This window comes from Euwallacea similis, unplaced genomic scaffold (genome assembly GCF_039881205.1).
Source record: "Euwallacea similis isolate ESF13 unplaced genomic scaffold, ESF131.1 scaffold_65, whole genome shotgun sequence".
Taxonomy (NCBI): Eukaryota; Metazoa; Arthropoda; class Insecta; order Coleoptera; family Curculionidae; genus Euwallacea; species Euwallacea similis.
Window position 1 is genome coordinate 37,549 of NW_027098690.1, and position 14,070 is coordinate 51,618.

Consider the following 14,070-nt stretch of genomic DNA (forward strand, 5'->3'; position numbering starts at 1 on the left):
TAAAATGAGGTCTGCACTAAAAAAAAAGCTTAACATTAATGACTCTCAAACAAATTAATTTGTATTTATCATTCGTATTTTTTAATCCTTTCTAAAACAAAACTGACATATTAAATAAATTTGTTTCACATCCTGTAAGAGGCAAATCGTAAAAATTCTAGAAAAGTGTTTTATGGAATAGAAACTTGAAACTTCATTGTTAGGCTTATCTTTTAATATTCTAAACAATATTTCACAAAAAACATGTTTCCTCTAAAATTACAAATAAAGGTACTTTTACTCACAATCCATTTTCGTAACTCGAATCTGCCCCATATGAAATGAGATATGCAAATTTGATAAATAATTGAATATTGAATTTGCAAGAATGCACCGACTTTTAATAAAAATAAAATTTTCTGATAAATTCAAATTTAAAAATATCCCGTATTATAGTATATCATTTAACATCGTGGATGCTAATAAGATGAAGAACTGTAACATATCAATTTCTAATATCCTGTTGTATTGACTTTTGTGTCTTAAAGGTTTATTATAGGATATTAACTTATTAATCAATATGCAGTTATGATTATTCCTAGGTTTTTTGTGTAACCACATACGTATGTACCTTTATTTAATGTTTATAAACTCTTCCTCCCGATTTAGTTTTTGTTAACTACATTTTACACGTTTCATTTCTGAAGTGTTGCCGTTGACTGTACGGGGTGGTCCTTGGGGAAGTCCCTCGATCGATTGCGGGAAAACCAAAATTTGTAAAAATCTGAAAATCGGAGGATATATCTAAGTCAGTTGGGACACACGTTAAAAATATTTTCAAGATTGCAATACTTCCTATTATACCGGAAGTAGATGTCGAGTCGCTTATTTTAAATAGAACGTCTTATATTTTATTGCATTTTTAGATTCTACGATGAATTCTGAACACCTTTTATATGAAACATTTTTCGCTTATCTTTAACCCCGTTCTGGAGATATTTACACTTAACCATGAAATTTCACAGTTACAGCGATTGATTCTTTTGATGATATTGTGAAAAGGGAAAATTGAATCACTGCAATTTTTTTTAGGTATTGCCAATAAAGCAATACTTGAGCCGCGTATGGAGTAAAACTCGTGAAATAACATACAGGGCGTTCATAAATAATTCTTAAACTTTATAATGACAAATCATTAAAAACTCGTGTTTTTTAAATAGGAACCCCCATTTTTCTTAACTCGTAAGTTTTCTTTTAATAAAATCAAAATGGTCGATTTTAGGAATGGGCATTGAAACACAAAGTGACAGTTATTTTTCGAGTTTAACACGATGACGTTAAGAAAAATGTGGGTTGCTATTTAAAAAACACCAGTTTTTAACGATGTGTGATTATCAACTTTAAGAATTATTTACTGTTAATTATTACTGTAGGTTATTTCGCGAGTTTTACTCCATACGCGGCTAAAGTATTGCTTTATTAGCAATACCTCAAAAAATTGCAGCGATACAATTTTCCCTTTTCATAATATCACCAAATGCATCAATCACCGCAACTGTTAAATTTCATGTTTAAGAAGGGCAAATATCTCCAGAACCGTTAAACATAAGCATAAAACGTTTCATATAAAAAGTGTTCAGAATTCATGGTAGAGTCTAAAAATGCAATAAAATATAGGGTGTTCTATTTAAAATAGGCGACTAGATAACTGCTTCTGGTAACACTGGAAGTACCGTTGTCTTGAAAATATTTTTAATGTGTGTCCCCCACCAACGACTTACACTCACCTGCAAAAGTGAAGGTACAGTCGCAAAACAAAATTCTGTAAACCGTATTTTTCGACTGATTTTGTTCAGATTTTGTATAATGAAAATTCAAACCAAACCTCAGTTTACGTGTCCGACTAATTTTCAAAAATTTAATTTTTCGAGAGCTTTTCGAGGACTTAAAAAAGCTCTATTTCGGAAATTATTTGTGCGAGGGAAACCCCACACACAAAAATTGTAATACTCTTGTAGAGGGGATTTTTCTACATATATCCTGGAAATTTTATCAAAATCGAAGGACAAATAAGAGAGTTACAGCCTTTTAAAATCGCCAAAAAGTGACAGTTTTCGAATAAAATGATGAAATGGGGTAATTTTTGACGATTTTAAAAGGCTATAACTCTTTTATTTGTGCTTCGATTTTCATCAAATTTGCAGGATATATGTAGAAAAATTCCCTCTACAAGACTTTTACAAACATATTTAAAAATTTCTACCACACAAAAAGTTTCCAAAACAGAGCTTTTTTTAAGCCCCCGAGAAGCACTCTAAGAATTAATTTTTCAAAAATTGTTCGGACACGTAAATTGAGTTTTAGTTTTAATTTTCATTATACAAAATTTGAACAAAATCACTCGAAAAATACGGTTTACAGAATTTTGTTTTGCGACTGTACCTTCACTTTTGCGGGTAAGTGTGTAGGCATATCCCCTGATTTTCAGATTTTTACAAATTATGTTTTCCCCGCGATCGCTGGAGGGACTTCCTGGAGGACCATTCTGTATATTAGGAGGGTAGTTTTCAAACACTATCGATAGTTGTCAATTATCATACTACCTATAGCTGTGGAAAGCATAATCAATACACCTCTAGATAAGAACTATCCACAGCTGCAACTATCGATAGTTCACCGGTAGTAACGTTGTTCTAGTAAGTTCTTCATCACCACATGAACATTTCTATTTTGATGATTGATGGTCATTATTAACCAGAACAATAGCCAGTTTCATTCACATATGTGCGTTGTTGGTATTAAAAGTATTGTTCTGATGAGAACGTTTACTAGCGAAAAAATCATACCCACATTTGCGACTACAGATTCCCTCGATTACCGAAATTTCAACGGGATACTAGTGGAAAATCACACATTTTACAGTATTAATTTTGTTATAACCTCACACTACCAGGGTCCATCTCGCTAGCTTGTCCACACCCAGCGTTATTGTACCTTACATCGCAAAAGATTAAAATTGGTTGAATTTGAAGCGTAGTAACACACTTAATAAGTCGAAACTTATTCTTTCTTTATTTGCAAAGCCTTAATTACGCCCGAACCGGACTTAACCTATTTTATCCCGTCGTACTCATTCGAGTACAGCACGAAAAATAGACTGGTAGCGACATTTGTTACAATTTATTCCCCCTAGATAAAAGAAGGAATAGATGGGAAACTGAAGGTTAAAAAATTTGCTCAAATAATGTCCGTCGGCTCCATCTATTTTTTGGTTTCATAATTACGTTTGACATAAAAAGGATATATTATTTACAGATTTCTGTAACGTAGTAAAAGAGGAAATTACTTTATCGGCTATGAATTCATTGGAAATTTGGAAGTAAAAGAAGTACCGATAATCCCGTGTAGGATTATTTTCACCCAACATAAGGTAGGCTAGTTGGCAGATCGAGAAAAAAGTAAAGTCGTGGAGCGATTAAATGGTTCCTTGGATACCCCTACGAGCAACGATTTCTCGATAGAAAATAGTGTTTACCTGATTGTTTAAAAATCACTCACACAAAGTCAGTATTTTAAACCACTTTTGATCCGAACTCGTCACTTGAATATCTTTTAATGGCGCAAAACGTACAGGGAAGTAGTTTTATACTTCAACATTCCCCCACCTCAGACTACTTTGAAATAATTTTGATACCAGAACCCTCTGCATTTGGTACCTACGATTAAAATAAAACTTAGGTAACTATAAACAAATATAAACACTTATCGATGAAGAGAAAAAGGAATGGATTGGTAATTTGAGAATAATTTTTGAAAAGTTGCCATGATAAATCGAGATTAATTAAAGTATATCTGGTAGTGTTTTCTCTATCTAGGGAAATATTGGCCATTTTGATGTTCTGTGTGAAAAAGTTGACCTTCAAAAAAGCAAGAACAGCAAACAATCGTAAATCGTACAGAGGCAGGATTTTTATCTGAGTCTTCTGTTGAATTTTTGGAGCAGGCAGAAATGAAACTTCAATACCCCAGTAAGAATTTATTCTAACGAATACTTATGTTAACGTGTTGTGGAAAAAAGAACGAACTGAGCCCCAAAGAAAAACTTAGGGCAAAGCTTTTGACCTGCTGGAGGTTCTTCGAAGACTAAAAGTTTAACTACTTTCTAGAAAGTACCTTTAGAATTTTCCCTTTTTTTTAAGAAACCCTTTCACTGGAAAAAGCCCTCGGAAAGACGTGATTTGTTACGGATTGCCAGATGAGCTCGCATATGGCCCTTCTTGTAACAAAGGTGGACATAAAATTCCTAGAGCATTAGCAACGGACATAAAACAAAACATTCAAAATACAACCAGTGTCGTATCATAATTTCAACAAGTTCAAGTAAGGTCTCTCGCGTTATCAGTATGTTTGACCATATGCTTAGTTTATTCAAATAAACATTTATTTCAGCGATTTTTTAATTGAGGGATTGAATTCCAAAACTCGTTTTATCCACATTTTAAAAATTGGCGGAAAAAATATCGAATATAGTGGTGGTAACAGAGCTTGTTATTCTAAACTTTATTTGGGGCTAAACTCACTTTATTCCATAGATACGGCATGGTAAAGTGCGGCGTTTGTTACAAAAGTAGCCATGTCCATGTGAATATTATTTAGGCAAAACTCGCTGTTTTTAATTACAGTGCAACCTCTTTAATCAGAACACCACATTGCCAGGCCCGATTCGGACTATCGAATGGTTCGGATTGACGAACACAGAATGAAAATGTATATTTTCTAGACATGTATTAATCTGATCTTAACAAGATATACATAACAAGATCCCAAAAATATTCGGACGCGCCTTTATTACAGATTTCACGAGTTCTATTTAAACATATTAGTAATTATTTTATTTTCTCACATCAGAAATCATGTTTTTTTTACCTTTTTTTCTTATACAGTTTTACATATATAGTTTTTTTTCTTATACGTAGATAATATCGTTTTGGATATTCATAATTTTAGTCGTAATTCAAATTGATTATGATAAGGAAACTCAACGTTTGTTAAAACTTTATGAGAAGATGGATGCTGATGAGTACGACGATGAACAAGATGATCCAGAAGTAGATAGACAGAGGAACTAGAAGTGATGATAGTGAGACAGAGCAAGAATTTGAGGAAAACGAAGATGAAATGGAAATTGAATTAGCTCATCGACAGCCCCTTTTTATTGGTAAAGATGGCAGCACTAGATGGCGAAAACATTGCACGTCTCGAAAAATTCAAACACGCAAACAGAACATTATCAAAACCCAGTTTCCATTAGTTAAAGCCATTGCGGAAAATCTAAAATCGTATATGGATATCTGGAACTTCTTTTTTACAGACGCGATGTTGGAAATTATTGTTAAGTGTACAAATAAAAAAATACAAACTTTATCAGCAAATTATACTTACGAAAGAGACGCTAAGCATACAAATATAATTGAAATCAAAGATCTGTTAGGCCTGATTTATTTGGCTGGCGTTGGACATGTAAACAGGCTTAATACTTTGGATTTACGGAAAGTGAACGAGACAGGAATAGAGGCGTTTAAATTGACTATGGGCATCAACAGATTTAAATTTTTACTTGCACAGATAAGATTTGATAACATTGATACTAGAAATAAGCGAACAAAACTTGACAAGTGCGCTCCTATAAGACAGCTCTTTGATACTTTCGTACAACACTGCAAAGATGCTTATAGCCATTCAGAATTTGTCACAATTGACGAAGAGTTAGAAGGATTCAGAGGCAACTGCAGCTTTCGACAACACATTCCTAGTAAGCCGAACAAATACGGTGTTAGAGCCATTAGTAAATGATTATCGTCAATCTTACCCAGTCAAAGAAAATTATGTCGTTTCTTCCTCTTAAGGGGTGTTTATGTTACGAATACCATTCATCTAGGAAAACTAAACATGCATGCAAGAGCAGGAGGTAATAAATTGGTTGGCGAAGTGGTTGTGGGGACAAGATAGGGAAGAAAAGAAGGGGACTGAACTGGTTTGGAAGAGGCAGTTACCTTATAAACTCAGTTGAACACGCATTATATTGATATTCTTTTTTGTTTCACCATTACTTGTACAGGGCAGTTTCTGATCAAAACCCAGTGAGCTTGGAATAAAGGGTTTATACATATATCCATAATTCTTCGAGGCCTTTTATTTCACGAACCGTGTTTCCGGGTAACGACGGATAGTTGTACTTCGGGGCACAACATACGGTATAAAGGTGTTTGCAACCTGTGATGCAAAAACATTTTACGCTAGTGCAAAGGAGGTTTAATTACAATTAAATAATAGTGCCCAAAGTGTTGTAGAGTGCTTGACTGAACATATTACTAACTTAAACCGCAATATAACAACAGATAACTGGTGCACAAGCGTGCCTTTAGCTGAAAGTCTAAAGTCGAGAGGACTGACTATGTAGTGTGCCGGTGTAGAATAATTACGCAAAGGAAAATTACAATACTTTTATTACTTCTCTAAAGTACAAGACCCGGGATTTTTAGGGGAAGCACTGATTAGTCTAAACGTGAAGGAGGAAGAAAGTAGAATGAATTCCCGAAGAGGTCCTCAACTACCCAGCTTAAGGGAAAGCGACCATTTCAAAACAGATCTTTGACCCTTGTCCCATTTGGAACACATTACTTTGGGCAGTTTTAAAGTTAACAAAATGTTTCATTTCGTGTTAAAAATGTTGGAGTCTTCGAAACTTCTGACACCAGGTATTATTTTGTACGTGGTTACCGCCACGGAAATCAGGAGGAAACCAAGAAAATCACTACCGTCTATTTCACCAAGGTCTGTATTTGATGACTAAGTGTTAAATTCTAATTGGAGCACAAATATGGACTTAGGATAAAGTTAGGAGGAAGAAAATGAGGATACCTCGTTGGCACTCTACTCTCACATCAAGACTGACTCTAACCAACCCCCTGGTAAAAACCAGCAGGGTTTTGGATCAGCCCTCTTTTTACTGATTGGCCCATCAGTACCCTGATTTAAATGGTTCCCACGGGTTTGGGGGGTTTAGGTGTCAACGATTTAAAAGTAAACCTAAGAGGTACCTGGATTTTGCATTTCAACACATTGATTCTACGAAATAGAAAAGTTAATCTGAACAACTTAGAACTAAAGAATGAGTTATGACTTGTTGAAAGTGCAAGTATCCACTTATACCTGTTGGTTCTCACGGTGAAACCAGAACATCCCTTAAGTTGACCTGATTTATGCACTTTTGCTTTTAGGCATCGTTTAATTTATGGCCTCATTATAGATGACAGCATGATAAGTTGCGTGGGTATCCAACATAGTGGAAAAATAATCTTTTGTCGGTACATTTTATTACATGAATTTAACCGAGACCAAGCCACTTAAATTGGGCCTAGATTCTATTTTACTAGGGGAAATTCCGAAAATATTTATTGTACGGGACCAAATGTTCTTAGTGTCAACGGGCAATTCAAGTCGGAACATACCATATAACGTAAGGGACATTACACATATTTCAGAATCACTTTATTTTGTCTTATTTGTTCTCTTATAAAATGATATTTAATATCAATATGTTTTGACTGTGTATGAAAAACAGGATTAGTCGCAATTGCTATACAACTGTTATTATCTTCAAAAATAACAGTAGGTCTTGTTATTTTTATCTGCATCATTTAACAATGATTTAAGGTAAGCGGCTTCGCGGACACCTTCAAAAAGTGCCATATACTCCGCTTCGGTAGTTGAAACTGCTACTGAACTTTGTCGTTTAGTGTTCCAACAAAGTGTAGAACTTTCAAATAATTTGAAGATATAACCAGTTGTACTTCTTCGATCTGTGTCGTTATTACCCCAATCGGAATCAACAAAACCAATCAGCAAATTGGTAAAATTAGGATTTGTTTTATAAACTAGTTTAAAACGAAGTGAACCCTTGATGTATCGTAAAACGCGTTTTAAGTATTGTCATAATTCTTTATTGTTTTTATTCTGATATCTACTCAATAAATTAATAATAGATGTGCATGTAAGATTTGAGTTAAAAGGGCGCAAAGGAGAAAAATGAAACGAGACAAGTTTCCGAAGAACTTCTTTACTCTTTTCCACCCAAAAACAGAATAATCCCGATACAACTTGGTATTAACACCCGCGAATGCATCCCCTCCTCGCGAGAGAATTGATAAGGGACATTCCAGTCTTTTTCCCACGGGTACCAAACCCTTAAACATTTTCCTCTCACTTACGTTGAAGGAATCTATAAACAACCCTCTCTTCCCACACTTATCTCGGGGAGAGTTGGAACCAAAGCTTGTACCACTTTCAGATAATGCTAATTAATGGCCTTAACATAAACAAGAGCGCAAAGGAATTCACAACAGCCCCTTGTCGTTTTCTCACACTTATCCTAGGAGGAATTTGGTGCCGAACCCCGTGATATTTTCAAGTAATTGGCTAATAGCCTTAACGTAAACAAAGAATGCTCACATATATGTCACGACTTTTAAAAGTTATCAATGTCCTTCAAGATCCCTTATGTTAAACTACGTGTCACATAAGGATAATTTATAAATCCGAAGAAGTGGTACCTAATAAATTTTGTCTAGTAATGGTTATTATCCAACGGGCTGTTTCACGTGAAGTGTCCGATTTTAAGTCTTACTTACTTTTTTCTAGTTGTGCCGCGCCAAATATGTTGTTTCAAACCCGAGAGTGTGCCGTTTCTTATCTAATATTTTTCGTGGGGTTGTGTAGTACGTAAGTTTTTTTTATGTTAATAATTCTGTAATGGATTTTGCGAAACAATACTCAGGAACACTTTTCACAATATTTATTGCACCGTAGTAATACCAAAAAATGAAGAGTATCGAATACGAATGCCAATTCCAACACTTCTATAATTCTGTTCCAAAGTATTTCTTCCTAGGCCCTTAAATACTAAACTCTAGGCATACCGTTACAAAAGGAAATCTTGGTGGATCCTACCAACCGTCTGTTTAGAACGTGACTTTTGCTCGAATAGCGGAAAAATAGTCTTTTGTCGGTACATTTTAGATTTTGTTTTACTACTAGGGGAAATTCCGAAAATATTTATTGTACGGGACCAAACGTTCTTAGTGGCAACAGACGATTAAGTCTGGTCGTGCCGGGAGTACAAAAACACGAAAAGCGCATAGGCGTAACGTAAGGGACGTCACAGGAGAGTAACTCGCTATTAGAATTGTTTATTTTTAACTTTTTCATATATTTATATAAATTTTAAGTTTATTGTTGGGACCGTTACGGAGCGTGAACCACGCGCTCTCTCGCTCACGAACAACCGCCGCTATGTCTCTCTCTACCGCCGTCTCGACAGCGCGTGGAATCTCCCGCGTTCTCGAACAACGTCTGGAAGAGTCCATGCCTCTTCTAGAAGCACGGCCGAGAGATATAAAAGGTTGTCGTGGCGCGGCACGAGGGGAGTTTTACCTAACATCGTGCATCGAGGCAAACCATAACCAAAGACAGTTCTAGTGTAGTTTAGTGTTACTTAGTGTACAGTCCTAGTGTTATCTGTGTGCTTAATATATATACCGGATACATATACTATACATATATATATATCTCTACCGCTCCCATACCCAACATTTATTTTCTCTCGATTCCGAAAAAAATGTGTCTTGAAATTTTCCCTTTTAACGTGCGCGTTACGAAAAACGCCGTTCGTGTCGTCTTTTGTCTAAAGAACTTTTACGACGTAGAAATTACTCGATTGTCGAGTGAGAGGTAGGACACAGACGGACTAGTTAATTCCCAATTCCCCGCAAAATATTATTGTTGATAAAAGTCTTGAAGTTTAGCAAGTTGTTTTATAGTGTATTGTAAATTGTCGGTTTTGTTTATAATTGAATGCATAAACATGCATTTTTTTAGTTTTCATCTTAAACAATTATATAGCCGTATCAACTTTGGCAATTTACAAAATTCTACGTTAATATAGTGATGTTTTCGTACAATTACTAACCGAATTGATTTATTTGAAATTAGCAGCCTGAAAATAATCTTTGGAAACTTGGTGTTCGATATAAAATTCTACATTTATTCGCTCGACACACAACGTTTTTGTTGTGGATCATTTTTTGAGAACTAATAAGGCGCCTTCGCTCGGAATACGCGATAAGCGATTTTGGACCTTAGCGTGGTCGACCACTTTTGTGGCCGATGGTGCTACTTAAGTGCTAGGGTTAGGATTTATGTATACCTTGTTAAGATCGGATTAATACATGCCTAGAAAATATACATTTTCATTCTGTGTTCGTTAATCCGAACTTTTCGATCAGGCTTGGCAATGTGGTGTTCGGATTAAAGAGGTTGCACCGTATTGTAGATATAAACGAAATACCATACTATCTACGCAGTTTTTTGTAAAACGTTACGAATTAATTCCAACACCTAATATAATTTTCAATTTGAATCACTGTAAATGTTTCCTATCTAAGTGTCACTTAAATGCCAGGTTTTTCATACTTCGGGCTTGAAATCGTCCTCCTCTATCCAGCTCTTTTACCCCACCGTTACGTTATAACCAACTTACGAGACATCGCATGAAATGATAAATACACTCACCGACTTTAAATCCGGGACGACCATAATTTTTATCAAGTTGAATTTATCAAAAATTTTTCCTCCGTTGGCCGATTTAAAAATTTTTTTCTTTTAAATGTAGGTAACGGTAAAACGTGTCAGTTTTAATTAATTTTATTGGATTTTCGAACCGAGAATTTACACGGCGAGATGTGATGACAGGAAGATAAAAAAGTACGTTTTTTACCTCAAGTTTGTAACGCCCTGTAGAGCAATTTCGCAATCTAAATTCTACGGTAATAGTTAATTCGATAACAAAGAAGTTTTATTTTTAAAAGATAAATTTTTTTTATCTTTTAAAAATATGTTTAAATATGTTCAATCGAGACAAACATACCTATACAGCGAAGTCCAGTTACGAACTTTATTATAAACTCTTGCTGCACTCTAACGGTAATAATATGCATCACACGTTGGATCACAAAGTAGCGACCGCACTGTAAGATTTCTGTTTTCTATTATGTGAGGTTATGTGTGTTTACTTGACTTCTTTTGTGCAGTGTCGTCTAACAGCGTTGTTTATCCTATGTTTCCAGAGAATATTTCACCGAAAAGTAAAATTTAGTAACTTGTTGCCGGTATTCATATGTTCAAAAAGTATATTTGCTTTTTTAGGATCTGTTTTACAAGACTACAACTGCGACTACAAGAAATTAGTCAAGGTCAAAGATGAGTGGCCATGCCGATTTATGTAAAGAGGAACAGGTACGTTTTAATCAAAATAAGTTGTCTTGATTAGTTTATTAATTATTGTTTATTTTGTAGACTGAAGAGGTTTTTCATTTTGGTACATCTGATTTTGATCGAGTCGTAACATCCTCAGCATTTGTTGACAAAACATTGTTAGTGAAGGAAATTATAAACAATGAAGAAATGATATTAATTACTGCACCTCGTCGCTTTGGGAAGAGCACCAATATGCACATGCTGAAGACGTTCCTCGAGATACAAGTAGACGAAAGTGGACAGGCCATTGATCCTAAGGCTTCGATCAATTACAACATCTTCAAAGACAACAATTTATTAATTTTTCAACAAGTAGACTTTTTTGAAAAACATTTTGGTAAATATCCAGTAATACATATTGATTTTAAGAGGGTAAGTGGAGATAGTTTTAGTGAAATAGTAGATGAATTTAGAACAGTACTGTATAAGGTATTTCAGCAACATGGTTATTTATTAAAATCTGATAAGTTAAATGAGTCAGACAAAGAGGAATTTAATTTATACTACCATCGAAGCAAAAATAAAATGCTATCAATATCTGAAATTAAATATGGCTTCGAATATTTATCAAAATGTCTTCATGATCATTTTAGTGCACAAGTATTTGTTTTAATTGATGAATATGATGCACCAATAAATAATGCTTTATTTCAGACAGAAATTGATATAAAGAAACTTAATAAATTGCTCTGTTCAATATTCTCCAATACACTAAAAAGTAACAAGTATGTCTGTCGAGCCTTGCTTACTGGAATATCTTATTTTGCTACTGTCGGTTTATCTGGAGCTAACAACATAGAAAAGTTTATGTTTTTAGGTAATCATGTGTTTGTTAAATTTTACGGTTTAACTGTGATAGAAGTAAATAATCTATTAAAAAAATTTTCTATAAATGAACAAGATTGTAATCTAGTTAAATTACACTACAATGGTTATTCTAGCTTGAACCAAATAAAATTATATTCTTTATGGTCAATTCTACATTACTTAAAATATAGGTGTATTAAAAGTTATTGGGGACAATCTGGTGTATTGGAAAAACTAAAGGAGGTTTTGCTGATTCCTATAATCAGATATGCAATTGAGATAATGCTTCAACCAGAAGGAATTTATAAGTGTAGAATTCTAAACAAAATAGAATTAGACGATGTTGTCAAATTAAAAAGAGTTCTTTTAGAATCTACTGATTCACAGCAATTAAGTCTTCGTGATCCTTGTCTATATATTTCGTTTCTTTTACAACAGGGATATATTACATACATAAAAAATGTGGGTGGTGAAGTATATGAGGTAAAAATTCCTAATTTTGAAATTGCAGACGAGTTAAAAGAGCACATAACTAGTTTTTATGATGAGTCACTGAATGAAATTATAAATAGTTGTGTAAATATAATTAATAAATTATCTCCAAATTCAGAAAAAGCAGAGTTTAAAGAACTCGCGAAGTCGTTTCAAAATGTCATCAAAGCATTAGACCATAAATTTGTAAAAAACAACGAAGATACTTTTCATTGTTTGTTGTTCAACATTCTGTGTAGAAGCCGATATTCAATAGGTACAGAATTTAATTTTCATAATGGCAGGCCTGATTTAATTTCATGTTGTGGCAATCTGGGTATTATTTTTGAAATGAAATATGACAAAAATTCTTTTGAAGCGCTACGACCAATTATTGATAAAAAATATTTCGAAGTATTTAAAATGAAGCCATGTTTTGACAAGATTGAACACCATATTTACATAGGAATAAATGTTGGAACAATTCTAGATGTTAACCTAAGTTATCTTTGTAATAGCATAAACTTACATCAGGCTGAACATATTTAATTTCATATTTCATTCATATTTAATGTGTAAAATTATGTGTTTAAATAATATACTAATTATGCATTGTGATATTTTCTTTGTATTTGTTATTATTTAATACAGACAATACAGATACAGTTTTTTTGTATCATGACGTGTTGACCGATTGAGTGAAAATCAAGATTTCAAATCTGGGCATGCGTTCGCGTCAACAAAAGATGCATCATTACACAACAGTAGGACAGTAATTACTTTCAGAAAAAAATTGTTTCATTTACCCCAGGTACAGTGTTAAGTCTAGCATTATTTATGAATATCGTTTGTTAAAGATATTATCCACCCCAATGCTGCGCCCATGCGTATTCGTGAGTGGTGGTACTATCTTACGCAATTGCTAGGTTTTCCCAGCAATTAAGCTAAGTTTCGGAACATTTGTAAGTGGGATTGTTAGTCATCTAGCACCCATCATCCGGAGATGTGCATTGTTTGAGTTGGGAATTCCCCGTTGTAAGCATTGTCGGCCCTAGAAACCGGGTCCAATTAACATGCCGCCCTGTGGAAACGTCCAATAAAGGTTCCATTGGCCGTTCAACTAGTGCTACGCGTTAATGCGCTAGACATCCAAGAGGCCAATAATTGCCGCCATAAACAGGGGTATGCCTATGAGCACCATCCCTCATAAGCAGTATTTAAGATTTGTAGATTTGACGATCATTCTATTCCATCACTATTTTAACTAAGTTCGTCACGTTTACCCCGAACCTCGGTGGTACCTCAACTTCTCTATTCTGTACCTTGCTTCTGTTTCCGACTTGTAATTATTATTTGTATTACTCCGGGAGTGAAACATTCATTTAATGTTTAAGTATTTTTTTTATTTCGTGTATTGTGTTAACTTGATTAGTGCAGTAA

At 34.3% G+C, this 14,070-nt stretch overlaps 1 long non-coding RNA gene across 1 annotated transcript; it reads left to right on the top strand.

Annotated features, from left to right (window-relative positions):
* The first annotated feature begins 11,092 nt into the window (after positions 1-11,092).
* LOC136419065 (uncharacterized) lies at positions 11,093-13,197 on the top strand. The gene is made up of 3 exons (XR_010753064.1): positions 11,093-11,180; positions 11,242-11,331; positions 11,392-13,197. It is a non-coding gene; the product is annotated as an uncharacterized lncRNA (long non-coding RNA).
* Positions 13,198-14,070: the final 873 nt, after the last annotated feature.